General features: G+C 42.2%; 1 protein-coding gene across 4 annotated transcripts in view; it reads left to right on the top strand.

The window, feature by feature from the left end:
- Positions 1–14,608, top strand: part of foxp1b (forkhead box P1b) — a 150,130-nt gene that overhangs the window by 26,053 nt on the left and 109,469 nt on the right. For 3 of the 4 annotated variants that reach the window (XM_083971027.1, XM_083971028.1, XM_083971022.1), the window contains exon 4: positions 6,890–6,933. The exons of the other annotated variant lie outside the window; for it this stretch is intronic. The gene's annotated coding sequence lies outside the window, so the exon portion shown is untranslated. The remainder of the gene's footprint in view (positions 1–6,889; positions 6,934–14,608) is intronic. 4 annotated transcript variants of the gene reach the window in all.

Raw genomic sequence — 14,608 nt, 5'->3', positions numbered from 1 at the left:
GACTACTTATTTTTCCTCTCTTAATCATCTCTCTCATGCATTATTACTGGCTTGGTTTGAAATTCAGCAACTTTTTATGAACATCAGAAATGTGACACTGATAATCTGCCTCTGTGGCTGAAATTTGTACATCAGAATAAACTCCATATATAAGAAGACCTGTAACTCCTTATAAGTTATATCATGTAAAAAGTGGAGTTTAATTTACTTCATTAGAATAAAGTCAGTATGTTGCCTGATGAAAAGTCCTTGTTAGTGATATCAGCCAGTTGTTACAGTCTGTTAAATACAGGTGCTGGATGATGACATCAGGTGGGATGGGGGGTCAAGCAAAATGCATAATTTAAGAAGAGAAAGAATAGAGGGTGCATTTGTGCAGAGCATTTGCGGGACAGCCTTTGTGCTATCCGCCACCGCTAAAGTTACAATGTGTGTCCACAGTGGTTCTCTGACTGAAATACACATTGAGGTGAGGGTGCAAAAAGCTCCAGGAACCTTTGAAAGGTCTGACACTTTCTTCTTTTCTTTTTTCTTTTTTGTCAACAGTGTCTAATCTGAGTGTAGTTCCCCCACCCGTGTAGCTTGGTGTCTGTAAACTTCCTATTGACGGTGTATATAACACACGGCACACGTTGTTCTTTTAAAAAAAAAATCTTGTTTGTCATTTCGCGTGCTTAGATATCGTCAAAACTGTGGTTTCCTGTGGAGAACTGTGGTGTCTCTGTGTGCTGCAATTTACAAGTGCACGTGAACGCTGTCTGCACTTCCAACTGCGAACGTGCACACACACACACACACACACACACACACACACACACACACACACACACACACACACACACACACACACACACACACACACACACACACACACACCCTGAGCTCTCTTCTCCTTTATGTGTCGTCACCGTAACATGTGTGGGGGTGGAGCCTGGAGGGAGTGGCCAGGCTGTGGTCATCACACCTCAGGGGGCTGATGGACAGTCACTGCACAGATGATTTAGTGCATCACCTGGTGGACACTGCAAAGAATGAGCACGGCATGATGGGAAACCACATTCACAACACTGGGATTTTTTTAGTGTGGTGACATTACCGCCGTGCATGACTATTTCTTTCTGGTTTTGAAGTTTACTTTCACTCATTTGTATATTTTCTCTTTTTTCCAGAGCCAGTAACTCACACCGTGACACCAGATTATCATAATGAAAAAAGCCACAGTTAAAAATACATGAAAAACTTTGAACTCTTATGTAACGTGGGCCAAGACAGAGACAAATGTCCAAAGGGTTTTTTTTTTTTTTTAGTGGTAGGACTTTACAGAGGTTTAAGTGGAAGTGTTGAAAGAAGAAGCAGTTTAAAGCTGAGGGCTGGTAACACAGGTTCATCTTTCCTTGCTTCGTCCGACCAATCTACCATCCATTAGCATCTTTCCACTTGTTTATTTCCCTTGCCAAAAGCCCAGAAGGCTCCATAAGGCAGACAACGGGCTTCATTAGATTTGAAGTTTTTATGGTATTAAGTTTGAAGTGTTTTTCTCATTTTGGCCACTTTTTGTTTGCCAGGGAAGGACCTCTGCTCTCTCAGATGCCAGCCAGCAGTATTTTTGCTCCGGTGATGCAGCCTTATCTGTGCTTGAGGTCTGTACTTTAATGGGCTTTATTGATCTAAACAACATCAGGGGTTGCGGTGATGTTATTAAGGCAGAGATAACTTCTGTGTAATTCCACTCCAACAATATATTAGCCTTTTATTGGTCTAAATAACTTTGCCTTTTAGACAGTAATGCACCAGTAAGTCACAGCAGCTCCTCATGTCGGCAGGATCTTAATAAAGCATTTCCTCTGGACATCCTGCTGCGGAGAGAGTGAAAAACGACAGGTTAAAAGGCATGCTGGGAAGTTTCCATGCCATCACTGTAAATTATCTCTTTTGAATACATAAATAAAGCCAGAAGAGAGCTGTGAACGGGAAGGGGCGGGGAGATTGGTTGAAGTTTGCACAAACATATGTTTCATCAGCGCTTTCTCTGCTGCACACACATTGAGGTGCTGCGAGGAGGAGCGCTGCAGGTTTCCAAAAAAAGACAACCTGATAGGTAGAGCAGAGACGGCAGCAAATCACTGTCTTCTTAGCAAGATATAGTTGAGTTGAATTGATTAGTTCATGTAGATAATCAATTTGAATTGTTCATCAGATGACACCGTTTCAGATCCTATAGCTTCTGTTGGGTAGTTAATCTGTAATGTATGATATGAAATAAGGAGGAAAAGGTTTATCTGTGAACATAGTATAATATTCATAGTATGTATATTCATATGCAAGTACAGTAACCAGGATCTATCAGGCATATGGGCATGATTTAATGATTTTATACATAAAACAAAACATCGTCGGATAGTAATGTAAACATAACAGATGAAAATGACACTACAGGTCAATCATGCATCTGAATCATTCATCACTGATTAATAAAAATAGATTTAGTCACAGTCGTATCAGTAAAAGGTGGAGGTGAGGGTTGTGATGCTATAGGATGAAATTACCTATAGTTCTGTTGAGTTGTTGTATTGTTAGCTTACATGGTGCATTGTGTGTCTGTCTACAAAGGTCTTAATGGACAGTTGCAATAATTCCTTCCTTTCAAGGGCAGCATATATCTAATATTTATACGAAATAACGAACCCATTTATCTGGAAGTGTATTTTCAGAGGGGTGGGGGCAGGGCTTCATAATTTGCAGCTATTTAAAGCCGTGGTTTTGGTAATGAATTATTTTGTCATCTCGACTGTGATGAGATTCATCTTTAATAACTGTAACAATTATTTTATTAAAAAGAGAAGCCATGCATTATGGCTATCTCGCCAAGGTCTCAAGCTGGAAGGAATTCTCATTAAGAGCATTATATTACCCCGGTGTGCTTTCACTTGGATGTCCCGCTGAAATTACATTAGGTGTCAACAATGTTTGTGTTAGAAGTAAGCAGTCATATTTACAGAGGCTAGCTTTTTTCATTTGCCGCCTGACACTGGCAGATGTATTAAAAAAGATACTAATGCTCCATATCTGATTAAGTCACTTGGAGAGAAACTCCACTAAAGTGTTGACTTTTAATATGAGGCCAGCGCCGTTCTGCCATCGATGCAGACATAAATCTTTATTCAGTGATGAGAAACTTTTGATTGCCAGAGATTATTATGTGATTTATTTAGTTGGAACAAAGGAGCGTTATCGGCCCTCATTCCCAACATTTAGATCCTTCCCAAACCACAAGCATCAGGTTGTTTGTGTCATGATTGATTTATCAGTGTCTTTTCATCTACATCCTGTGTTTCTTCTGATGGCTAGCGTGGTGTGCAACATTGTGTTTTGTTAATGGTTTCATGCCCAGGGTTGCTGCTAATGACACGGTTGTAATTGTTTGTCAGTGTGATAATGTGTGATTTCCTATTTCCATGTGAAGTTGGACATTTGATGAAGGAGGGATCTTGTCAGGAAGACAAAGTGCTGTCATTTGTCAGCGGCTAAATGAGCTTCTCTCCAGACATCCTCTCAGTTTTCAGTGGCAATATCATATTCGCAGATCCCTTTTTGGGCTTGTTGCCATGATTTCCAGTGCATTGTAGAAAAGGCCAAAAAAAAAGCTACTAAAAGCCACTGCTGCTTGCTTCCACATGTGAAGCTCTGATAAAGGCAGTTTTCTTGGGTAAATCGGGTTCAATTTTGGTGAAAAAGTCAGAAACTGTGAAACCGAGATTAAGATCAAACAAACAACGAGATAAAAGTTTCATAAAGTCACCCAGGTTGAGTTGTGTGCTGACATTTAGAAATCTGTTAACTGTATTTCACAGAAAGACAGAAGTGAAATTACTGAGTGTGGTAATCTTTATTCTTAGTGTTTGCTTGGAGTCATCACTTCCTTAAACTTAACATTTTTAAACTGAGAAGCAATTTCATCATCCTCAGAGGAAAGAAGTGTCAGTTCATGTCACTGTATACTTTTAGTTGTGCTTTTTTTTTCGGATTTCATCTTTCCTTGGCTAATAGTCAATAATGTATTTTGTCCATGTTGTCTCTGCAGTGATATCATAAACTCACGAGGCACATAATTGCAGCAATTGAAGCACAGGATTGTGGGACTGCCTTCATACTTTCCAAAGTCTTTGATGTAGTCGCCCCCTGAACGGAGTGCGTCTGTTTCTGATTAGACTGATTCCATATTGTGGGGTTGGGGGCAGATCCTTCCTAGTTAACAACCTAATGAGCTAAACAAGCCAAACAAAGGCGAGGTAGAGTGAATGAGTCTCCTGAGGGAGCTACTTATTGTCACAATTGCCCCTCTATCCTCTCTCTCCAGTCTATATCGATTCATGTCTTCACTGCTTATGCTCTGTCCTCTGTAGCACACATGGGTGGTGTAATCAGTTAAATGTAGCCTCTGCTTTCTTATTATTACCTGTTAACATTAATATTTTTTTTTTCTTTTCAAGGACAAATGGTGTAGGAGAAGGCAGATCTTGTGTGAAGTCCCTGAGCTCTTGCTGAGCGGCAGATCTCTTTTCGGCGCCAGCTGTTCTCTCAGATACACCAGGCCGTGCTGAAATTCTCTTAATATAATTCTGGGGGCTCAGGAGAATAGTGCAGAACAAGCGTGCCAGCGAGGAGAACGTTGAATTTTTCATCAGTGGGCCTCAACTCGCTGAGTTAGTGGGCAGCGCTCTCATTCATGAGCAGATGTTCAGTGCAGTTACACTCTGCAGTTAATGTGAACTTACTGGCCTCTCTGCCATTGGCTGCAAGGACGTTGGCAGCGACCTGGCATCTGAGAATTACTCCCAGTAAAAGGCGCGGGGCCTGGAAAGCATAGGCCTGGCCTTTTTTAGCCACTTCCCAGCCCAGGAGCTGGATCTTGGTCAGGGGGAAGGCACTGACAGCCCATCCGTCTTCAGCCCGACAGTGATGAAACACTTGCCACTGTTTGCTTGGGGAATAGCAGTAAATTCCTGCAGATAGTTTCCACTGGTTTTATGTTCATTTCTAATGACTAAGGTGTAATATGCTGCAAGTGTGTGAAACATGAATAGATGAAGGTTCACTCTGCTGCTAGAAAGTAATTTCACATACAGAGGTTTTATTTCAATACGCTTTACAGATGAAAATCATAGGACCAAGGCACCTGGTAGGGGGTAACAGTTCGGCCCTGGTAGGTCTATAGCTGAAAGCAGCTGGTGCTGTGGTCAGCCTGGTGGGCTGCATCCTCTCCCCAGCCTGGTGCCTCGGACATCTGCATGGCCAAGCTGCTCAGCCTGGGTTTGATGTGGTCATACAGATCTGTAATAGCTTCCTTCTAACTAAGCAAAAGGCTATTTGATGTAAAGTGCCATTAACTGGTCAGAGTGTGTACGTGATACTGAGTTTAGTAGGCGGCATGCCAATCATCTCTGCTGTGTGCAAAAGTCATCACAGTAAAGTTGTGCATATGGGACTTGAAGAGTGGAAATGACAAGCTCTTGTTTCCTCTGCACATCTCATTTTCACTTTATAATTGGTCGTTTTCAGGTTGGCTTTACGAGAGCAAAACTAATTAGTGTTTCTAAATTCAGCAGAAAAAAAAGTCAGTCGGCTTGATTGTTCTGGTTTCCTCTCTTGTGTCAGGCGCTCAACAATAAAATAAGACTCTAATCATTTTCAAATTGCTCGTATTTTTAAACCCCAGAGCTGAATGTCACTCCCGGTCTCTTGGCATTTTGTTTGGCAAGATCAGGGAACAGTGGTTGCCCTCTCGCCTGTGTGCTCTCTTTGTGATTCGTGGGAAGTTTGGACTTGGGGCTTGTGGAAAAAAAACAATGCGTTGTGTTTTAGGTGGGGTTGTTTCTGCTTTGATTGGGAACGTCCTGCTGACAGGAGCAGCCCGGCAAGTTTACAGTAGCTGTGACATTGCTGTTACCTTTATTCAAAGTGCTCCAGCTGCAGCGAGCCCTCAGGAAGCCCAGCGCAGGCCCACATGGGCGGCTGGCGGCCCACAGAGAGGAGAATGAGCCCTGTTTGAGTTGGCAGACGCTCCCCTCTCGGGGAACTTTTGCTGCCTCTGCAGAAAGGCCAGTGGCGGCGGCTCTGGTGGGGCGGCGGTGATTCGCGGGGCAGGAAGGGCTTTTTCCACCTCTCCTCCTTTTCAGGAAACACATTTTGCCGTTTCTTCCCTCTGTGTGTGCAAACGGAGGGAAAGAGTTCAGGAGAGGGGGCACGGGGCAGCGGGGAATGAATGACAGAGCTCAGCTGCGAGTGCTAATGTGTGGTGATCTGAAAAGGCCGGTCTAATACCCTGAACAAGCCATTTCAGAAAAGCCTGTGTGCTCACTCTGGTGGAGCTTCATTTATATTGGATAAAAAACATTCAGAGTGTGCAGTAAAGCTTACCCTATTTTTATTTTTCCATCAACACTGTGGGGATTCAGACTTCAGAAGCCAGTAATTAAAAAGTGGCTGATCTAAGGTTAGGGAGGAGCAATGTTTAAATTCAATTAGTGCAATGCTCAAATTAATTTCAACTCGGCTACAGTTTTTAGGATGTGTCATTATTTGTTTAATCAGTTCTGTTGGAGGCGCTAAATCTGTACTCACATATCACACATAGATACATATTATGTATCTATGTAAGCGTGTGTGTGGGGTGGGGTGACAATGGTGATTGTGGAAAAAGGTGTATGTAATATTTTTGTTAGTCACCTTCATGTTTCAAATAATTTCCACTGTTTCTCTTTTTTTTCCCTTTCTATCGCCTCCACCCCCTGACTTTCCTTCCTTCCTTCCTTCCTTCCTTGCTTCCTTCCTACCTACCACCTCTCCTCCTCTTCTCTCCTCCCCTTCTATCTGCTGCTTACCGCTCCAGCCAGGAGACTCCAGTGGTGACATCCTGTGGAGCCACAGATCAAAGTAAGTGCTTCTCATGTGTGTCAGTCGACAGCAGTACAAGCCCGGCGTGAACACTCACCGCTCATGTATTAGCTCTGTTTTTTAAGACACGTCACTCTTCTAGCTTTTGGACAAACTGGTTTATGATGTCAAAGAAGGCCATTATATGGAAATTTCCTTTCAAGTTTGAATGCTACGAAATGATAAGGAACATTTTGCATAGTAACCGATTTTCTTGTTTCCGGGATGCACTTGCATATTTACATCACTTTGAATGATGCTGAACGTGACGACACCGACGCTGCCTCTCGCTGTCGACCACTGAAAGTTGACAGTGAACCTGAGAAGTATGGAAGAATTGCATATGGTGTGCTGGGTCGCGTCTTCGCCTCACCCCCACCCCCCCCTCATCTCCCCCCCGCATCCCCCTGACTATCCTAGAAGTCATTACTCCTTGTGTGGTGTATAAACACGTCAAAAACAAACAATGACCCTGGGCAGACTCCACACTGCAAAACAATTTCAAAGCCTGCAGTGTAGTGTAAACACAAAACATGGCTAACCTTCACGCAGGGAAGACTTCACCTTAAACCCGTTGTTTGCTTTATAGTCCCTGTCGACCTTGGTCAGATGTAGTTTACATCTCTTTGCTTCTTTTTCAGGTCGATGTAGCTCGGGTTCTGTGCTGACATTTAGGTTGAAGCTTTCAGCGGGCCTCTGGAAAGGTTTATAATGTTTTGTCCTGACTGAGTTTGCTGATATTTATTATTGAAATGAATGTTAAATATATAATCCTCATTAAAAAACATATGTTTTTGCAGTGGTATATGGCAGAATAAGACCATTTAGACCATTAATGGACGTTATAACTCCAGAGAGACTTCATAAGTGATTTATCAGGTTGTTGTTGTTTTTTTAATAAATGAAACAAATAATAAAAACAACGAAAAAAATGTTGCTAGTGCATAGATTTCCCATACAGGGACCCTACGCATCAGATGATGAATATTCATATTCTTGTTTCATAGACTCTTCTGCCTCTCTGAGCTCTTTCACACTGAGCCGGGGGTGACTGCAGGGTGATGTGAACCCGTATTTTAATAAAGCCCAGCTGCTGAATGATCAAATAGTGTCTCTAATTAAGGCCTGAGTGTACACCCATGTAAAATTCTCTCTGGAATGCTAACAACCTGTGATATATTTCCAGAGGAATTTGTTGTGCAGGTCTCAGGGAAGGCAGGGGAGTAGAGTGTTTGGGGTTCGGAGAGGGAGAGAAGGGAGGGAGGGCGGGGGAGAGGGAGGGAGGAGGGGCAGTGTTCATGTGGCAAGCCAACATGTTGTTCACATCCGTGTCAGATTGAGGCTAATGAAGGCCAGACTGATCCTTGGATGCAAGCCTTAAGTAAATGATCCCTCTTTGAATATATTAGAGCCCCATGGCAGCGGTGTGCCTCCCCGCCGTGCCAGAGCTCCTACGTGTTGTCTTGTGGTCTGACGGGGCCGGTCAGAATGGCAGTCACGGTGTTCGATCACGTTGTGTACCATCCAATCCGGATTTCAGTTTGTCTTCCAGCAGTATTGTTGCATCGAGTTGGCGGCGAGGAGCTACACACGCTGATTGTTTCCACGTTAGTGTTTCTGCAAAACAGTTTGATAGTAAATGGAAAGTGTGAGTGTTGTGTCATTTGACAATGTAAATGAGCCCTCTCAGATTTTTCCCCACCCTCTAAAGAAGAATTGTATTTACATAATGGGTTTGACACTCACACAAATACATAAGTAGACAACACATAGATTTTCTCATCTAATTTGTTTTGTGTTTTATTTTAAATTAGATACTTAGATAATCAAATAAATCTGAACATCTACAAATAATCACATGATTTAGAAAGAAAAAAAATCTCACAGACCGAACCTTACAATGCAATTTATGGCCACACTAGCACTTTACATGTAAATGAATGTGTAATTACAAAGCACTTTTGAATATTGATTGGTAAGACAAGGACACAGAAGTGAAGCACGCTCCTTCTAAGCTACTGTAACATCCCATTAATAAATACCTTTCTGTGCTCTTTAGTGCTGGGCCTGCCTTACACTCAGTGAAACAATCTTGTTTGATTTTCGCTGATATGGCATGTGTACTTCATAGATGGATGGACAGGATAGGTCCAATTAGCCGTTGTCATCACTCATGTGTTTAAGCTGACTGTGGGAGTCTTGCATAGAATATCCTTGATTTTGGTAGTTTTGTGAACTGCTCCCGCAAAGTACTTTAAAAGCCCATAAAAAGCACATTGTGAAGAATGCACCCTTGATGGAGATTTGATTTACAGCTGTGGCAAATTATCTCAATTAGACATGGGAGAGAAATAATTGATTTTCAGGAGACAGCGCAATGATGGGGAATTCTTAGAAGATGATAAAGTGACGGAGATCCATACCTTTTTCCTCTTATATTATATACAATCAAAACTGCAGTCCCCCCTGACTTTTAACTGAAGATTTCATATGGGCTTTATTAGCAGATAATGCATCTTTTAATATAGAGCACTCACATTTGATAGCCCGCGCACCTCACATTTGCAGCAGGAGATGAGGATTGATGGCTCGTGACAGCGGCTGCACAGGTCGGCGTAGTTTCCCCGCCAGGCCTCCTGACCTCCCACACGACACGCACCATGCTGGCCTGTTTGTAAAGCGCGAGCCCTGTAAACACGGACAGAGGGGATGAGGAACACATTTGCCCCGGTCGCGCTTAACTCGCAGACAGGCGCAACACAACATGACAAGCAACAGATGTGTCACACAGGCTGAAATCAAAACAGCCGTCCAGCATGCAGTTGTGCACACCATCAGACGTGGTTGCTGTGATGAGGCGGGGAGGCGGCGAGCGCTGCTGGCAGATGAGACAAGGCAGCGCCTCTGCTGCTCCCAGCTTCCTGTCTGGAAGAGGACAGGCCTGTTTGTAGGCTGCTTTGACACTCCTAGTCACTTTGTCATCTGGGGCGCTCGCTGCAGCTCTGATCACACGTACACATTGCATTCAAAGAGCGTCATATCAGCTGCGTGACAGGTAGGCTCCCGATGACACAACAGCCAAAGGGGATGTCCTTTTCAATACGCTGTGTGAGTACAAATGCACAGTTTGCTAAGACAAAATAACATCATATGACATCATCCTGAATGCTCTTGTGTTGTCTGAACAGAAGTTGGGAGCAGTGCTGCCCGACATCAGAACAGAGAAGAGGGGGATTGAAGTCACTCGATCTGACTCCATCCATGATGTCCACTTCATGCAAACTGATTGTTACGTTTGACAGCAGCAGCAAAAGTGCAGCAGGCGTTAACTTTACACAGGGAAACGTGTTGATGATATTCTCTGCAGCTTAATCTGCCTTTTGCCACTGCCCCATAAGCAAATAGTGTCGCCGCATATTGAGCTGTGGGGGGAGAAACTGGAATCCATCATCAGTACAAGTGAATAAATGAAGGTGCAGCAACAGCTGCTTGACTGATCATGCACTTCAGACTGTCACCCCACATCTGTTTACCACTCCGACAGCCACATGAGTGTTTATATTCACGGGTGTAATTGAGCTATTTTCCTGAGGGCAGCTGTAACCTACACTAAGTTATATCCCAACTTTCCATTAAAGCGTGGGGGGAAGTTTCACTGATAGTAATCACGCCCAGCAACACTGCTATGTAAATACGACTTATCAGCTTTACCAATTTGGTTAAGTGGCATGTACGTGGGTGATTCACACATCCAGCACTGTGGCACTGACACAGGCCACATACAGTTGTCATTTATTACCGCAGGTAACTTGCATTGTTTAACGTATGTATGCAGGAAGTATGTAATCATGAAAATGACGGTGTGTCAGCCACACACAAATACACTCACACAGTCTTCAACCTGCTATATGGGCAAACTCAACCGTCCGCATTCAGCAAGTACAGTATATGGAAATTGAAATGGGAATATCTAGATCTAAAACGCACCATTTAAATATTCAAATGTTAACACCAAACAATATAATGCATTATGGCTTTTAGTATTTGCATACAACTCTGTTTGTTGCTGTGAGCGAGGGACGATACAAGGAAGAGGGAGGGAGAGAGATAGTGAGGGAGAAACACAGAGTGGAGGATATGGAGCACACAAACAAGGCCTTTGTCTGCCAGATACAGGAAAATAACATCTGGTAACTGTACAAATTTTCTGTGTTAGTTCTTAAAAACAAACCTACTGTGTTACTTTAAGTGTTATTATTGTAGATTTTACATAACTCCAACATAATCAACAGTGTCTCGTGTCATTAAAAAGGAATGAAAAAGGTAGAGAGGGAGATTTTAACAGTATTATATTTTATATCCTGGGAATAATATAGAATATATCACTGGGATAGATGCATTGCAGGCATCATGCTGCTCAACCCTACAGAGATCTGCCAATGGTGTGCTCCATCCTTCTTCTACATAGCTGAGTTCTCAGTTATTGAGAAGAGCTATTCTTACTTTATGCTTATGTTTTTAAATCAGTAACATATGCAAAAAAGAAATTTCCATCACTACTTTTCTTTAATTTAAGGAAAGTTCAAGATATGATTATGATTTTTTCTGATGTGGAAATGGAAAGTTTAGCTTTTCAGAACTAGTCATTCTAATAATCACATTAAATGAGAAACTAGACAGAAAACTGTGAGAATTTGCCACTAACGAAACTGCTTATTTAAAGGGGACCTATCATTCATTCATTCATCACTGATTATTCCTCTTAGGCATTCAGCTGGCACTGGCACTGGAGCAGGTCCCAGCTGATAGTGGGCGAGGGCGGGGTGTTGAGGTGCACCCTGGACAGGTCTCCAGCCTATCACAGTTGCTGACTTACAAAGTCTAATAGCCAATAACATTCACACTCACATGTGAGGGGGGGAATTTAGTCACCTGCTTGTCTGGATTGTGGGAGGAACTGGGATTATCCAGAGGAAACTCATGCAGAACATGTAAACCCAACACTGAAAGGGCTTCATGCTGATCAGTACAGTCGATGGACCGTTCTCTTCACTTCCTGTCATAAGTTCACAATGTCAGATGTCTATGTTAAAAGGGGTCAAAGTTTCAAATCTAGAGTTCAATGTATGTAAAAGTAAAGCTCCTATGAGGCAAAACTCTCTTCTCAGTGGATTTTCCATCTCTGGTGATGATCTGATGTCAGCTTGTTGCAATTATGTGCTGTCCTAAAACTCACCACTTGTCTGACACAATTATTGGTCTTTAATGTTCCCAACCATACAGATAAGGGACAGTGCAGATTTACCAAAAAAAGTCCTATAGCAACAGGCATTTCCTGACAGCAGACCTTTTCCAGTACAGTTGGGATTTTGGCACATTTTACATATGTAAAGTTAAACAGGGGAGTATATAGGAACAAAAAAACCCTACTATGGCAGACCGTGAGCAGGTGATGGGTGTAATATTTACCCAACAGAGACGTCCAGCTGTTATCTTTGCTGCTGCGGATGTTGGTTTTACATTTGAATGTGTACACGTGGAAGTTGCAATTTTCAGTCAGATGTGTTCTGTTATTTAGTTTTACAGTTTGATTTCAGAGCCTCCACGATGTAAGAGGATGAGGTGGTGTTCTGTTTGGCCAATCAGAAAACAGTGGGATTTTAAGGAGGCCTCTTAAGGAGGTGTGAGCTAATATAGCCTGTTTCAGTCAGAGGCTCGACTGAGGGGCTGCAGAACGGGAAGTTTGAGATAAATAAGGACTTCTTTTAACCTCTGAATCATGCAGAGCTGCTCAAGTGGAATCCTAGAATAAAAATATAAAGCTAGAAATGTCCATAATATGTCTCCTTTAAGGAAGTGAATGCTTTGAAATACTTAAAGCAACTGTTGTATAAGTGTTAAGATCAGATTCAACAGTGCAACAGTAGTCTATAACTATTTAAAAACAATCTCTCTTCCCATTGAGTGTCTCTAAGCAGAGTTTATGTCACACGAAAAGCTTAATATTTTTGAATATTATGATATTGTGCAAGCAGAATTTGCATCTTCAGTTTCGGGGAAACAAAATGAAAATGAAAATCTTGAGAAATCCCTGTGCAAGTGGTTTCTGGTGACTGGTCGGGTCAGTTCTCCAGAAATTCTGCAATTTCCGTTTAAAGCCACAGAAACAGTGGCTTTGTTTTGTAGTATCAGTGCATCAGCTAAGATAACCACAATGACTAATATGATAGGGACACCAAAAGAAACGTGTTGGAATGCACTAAGAGTTTTTAGATATAGATTTCTAAAAATATAGGTTACCCTAAATAATGAAGTCTTATCCATCATTGTCTTCCTCCATCATCATCTTGTCTGCAGGTCAAACACTGCGCAGACAGACACAGAGGGACGGAGAAAGGAAGAGGGACAGAGAGGGCAGGAAAGGGTCACGGCTGCAGTCTGACAGGGTTAAACATAGTGAGGGGTTGCCAGTTTGAGTCGTGACATGTGTTGTCCATATCAACACAATACTGTAATTAAGTGAAATCAAATTTTCTTTAATTCCATGTGCCGTGCAATAACAGCCCCCGTAATGAATAATTCACGGAGTAAGGGAGGCTGTTACTTGACGCTTTTTCACTTTGTGTTTAAATTTAGCTGGTGTCATTGTCCAGCAGTGTGATTAATAGTTTATCAGTCTCGACTATACATCTCCATGAAATATCTCTTTCCATCTGTCATTAAACTGCACATGGAAATTGGTTTTCAATCAGGCATAGCTATGACCAAAAAAAAAGGAAAATTACAAAAGGAAATAGCCACCAAGATGTACTCACATGCAGGTAAGGCTGTGACCCGATATAGGACATCATTTGTGGGATAAGTCTCCATCACCAAGCCTCTGCACACTGTTCATGTGAAAAAATTGCACTTTTTGTCCTTTTTTAAATACATCATAATTGAATTGAGACCTCATACAAGGCACCATATGCAACCTAAATGTGGTTTTAAATAAGCCAGGGGTGTGAAGCAGTGAAAGTGAGTTGAGAGAGAGAAGCACCTACTGCAAGGGGTTGACTGGTGAGCCAAAGATTGGCTTCCCTGTCAGATAAAGATTAGGCCTTTATTTCACCATCTAATCCCTGTAAATCTCTTATGGAGAAACTTGGGCAGTGTGGGACTTTTTTTTTTAGTGCTGCAGAGGTTTCACAGTCTGCATGTCTTCCTTATCACTGGATGTGCACACGTGGAGACGACGGCCTGTGGTCCCTGGTCCTATAGTCGGTGTGTTTAAATCTGGATTACAAACCGCTGGTGAAGGTGAAACCAGAGGGTTGCTATGATTTCACACTCTGATGTTCCCATTTTGTCATTGACCTGTGCTTGTTAGCTTGCTATGCTAGCAAGTGGTGCTCCAGTAGAAGTTGCTCACAGGTCACATGTCATGTTAGATTCCTCTGCTACTGTATTTAGCAAACTTGGTGCTGTAATGTGACTTTCCCAGCTTCATTTTCTCACATTTAGTTTTTGAATGTCTCCAGTTTTTTTCCCCCCTCTCAACTGTGCTGAACATTCTTTTTATTGAATTATTAATGTGTATATTGAATTATTGAAGGAAGATAATTTCTGATCAGATTAATATTAACTCCCTGTGAAATATTAATGACTAATGTTAAAAATGATGAACTTATGGAAC

This window comes from Trachurus trachurus, assembly GCF_905171665.1.
Source record: "Trachurus trachurus genome assembly, chromosome: 5".
NCBI classification, from domain to species: domain Eukaryota; kingdom Metazoa; phylum Chordata; class Actinopteri; order Carangiformes; family Carangidae; genus Trachurus; species Trachurus trachurus.
This window is presented reverse-complemented; position numbering and strand designations above follow the sequence as displayed.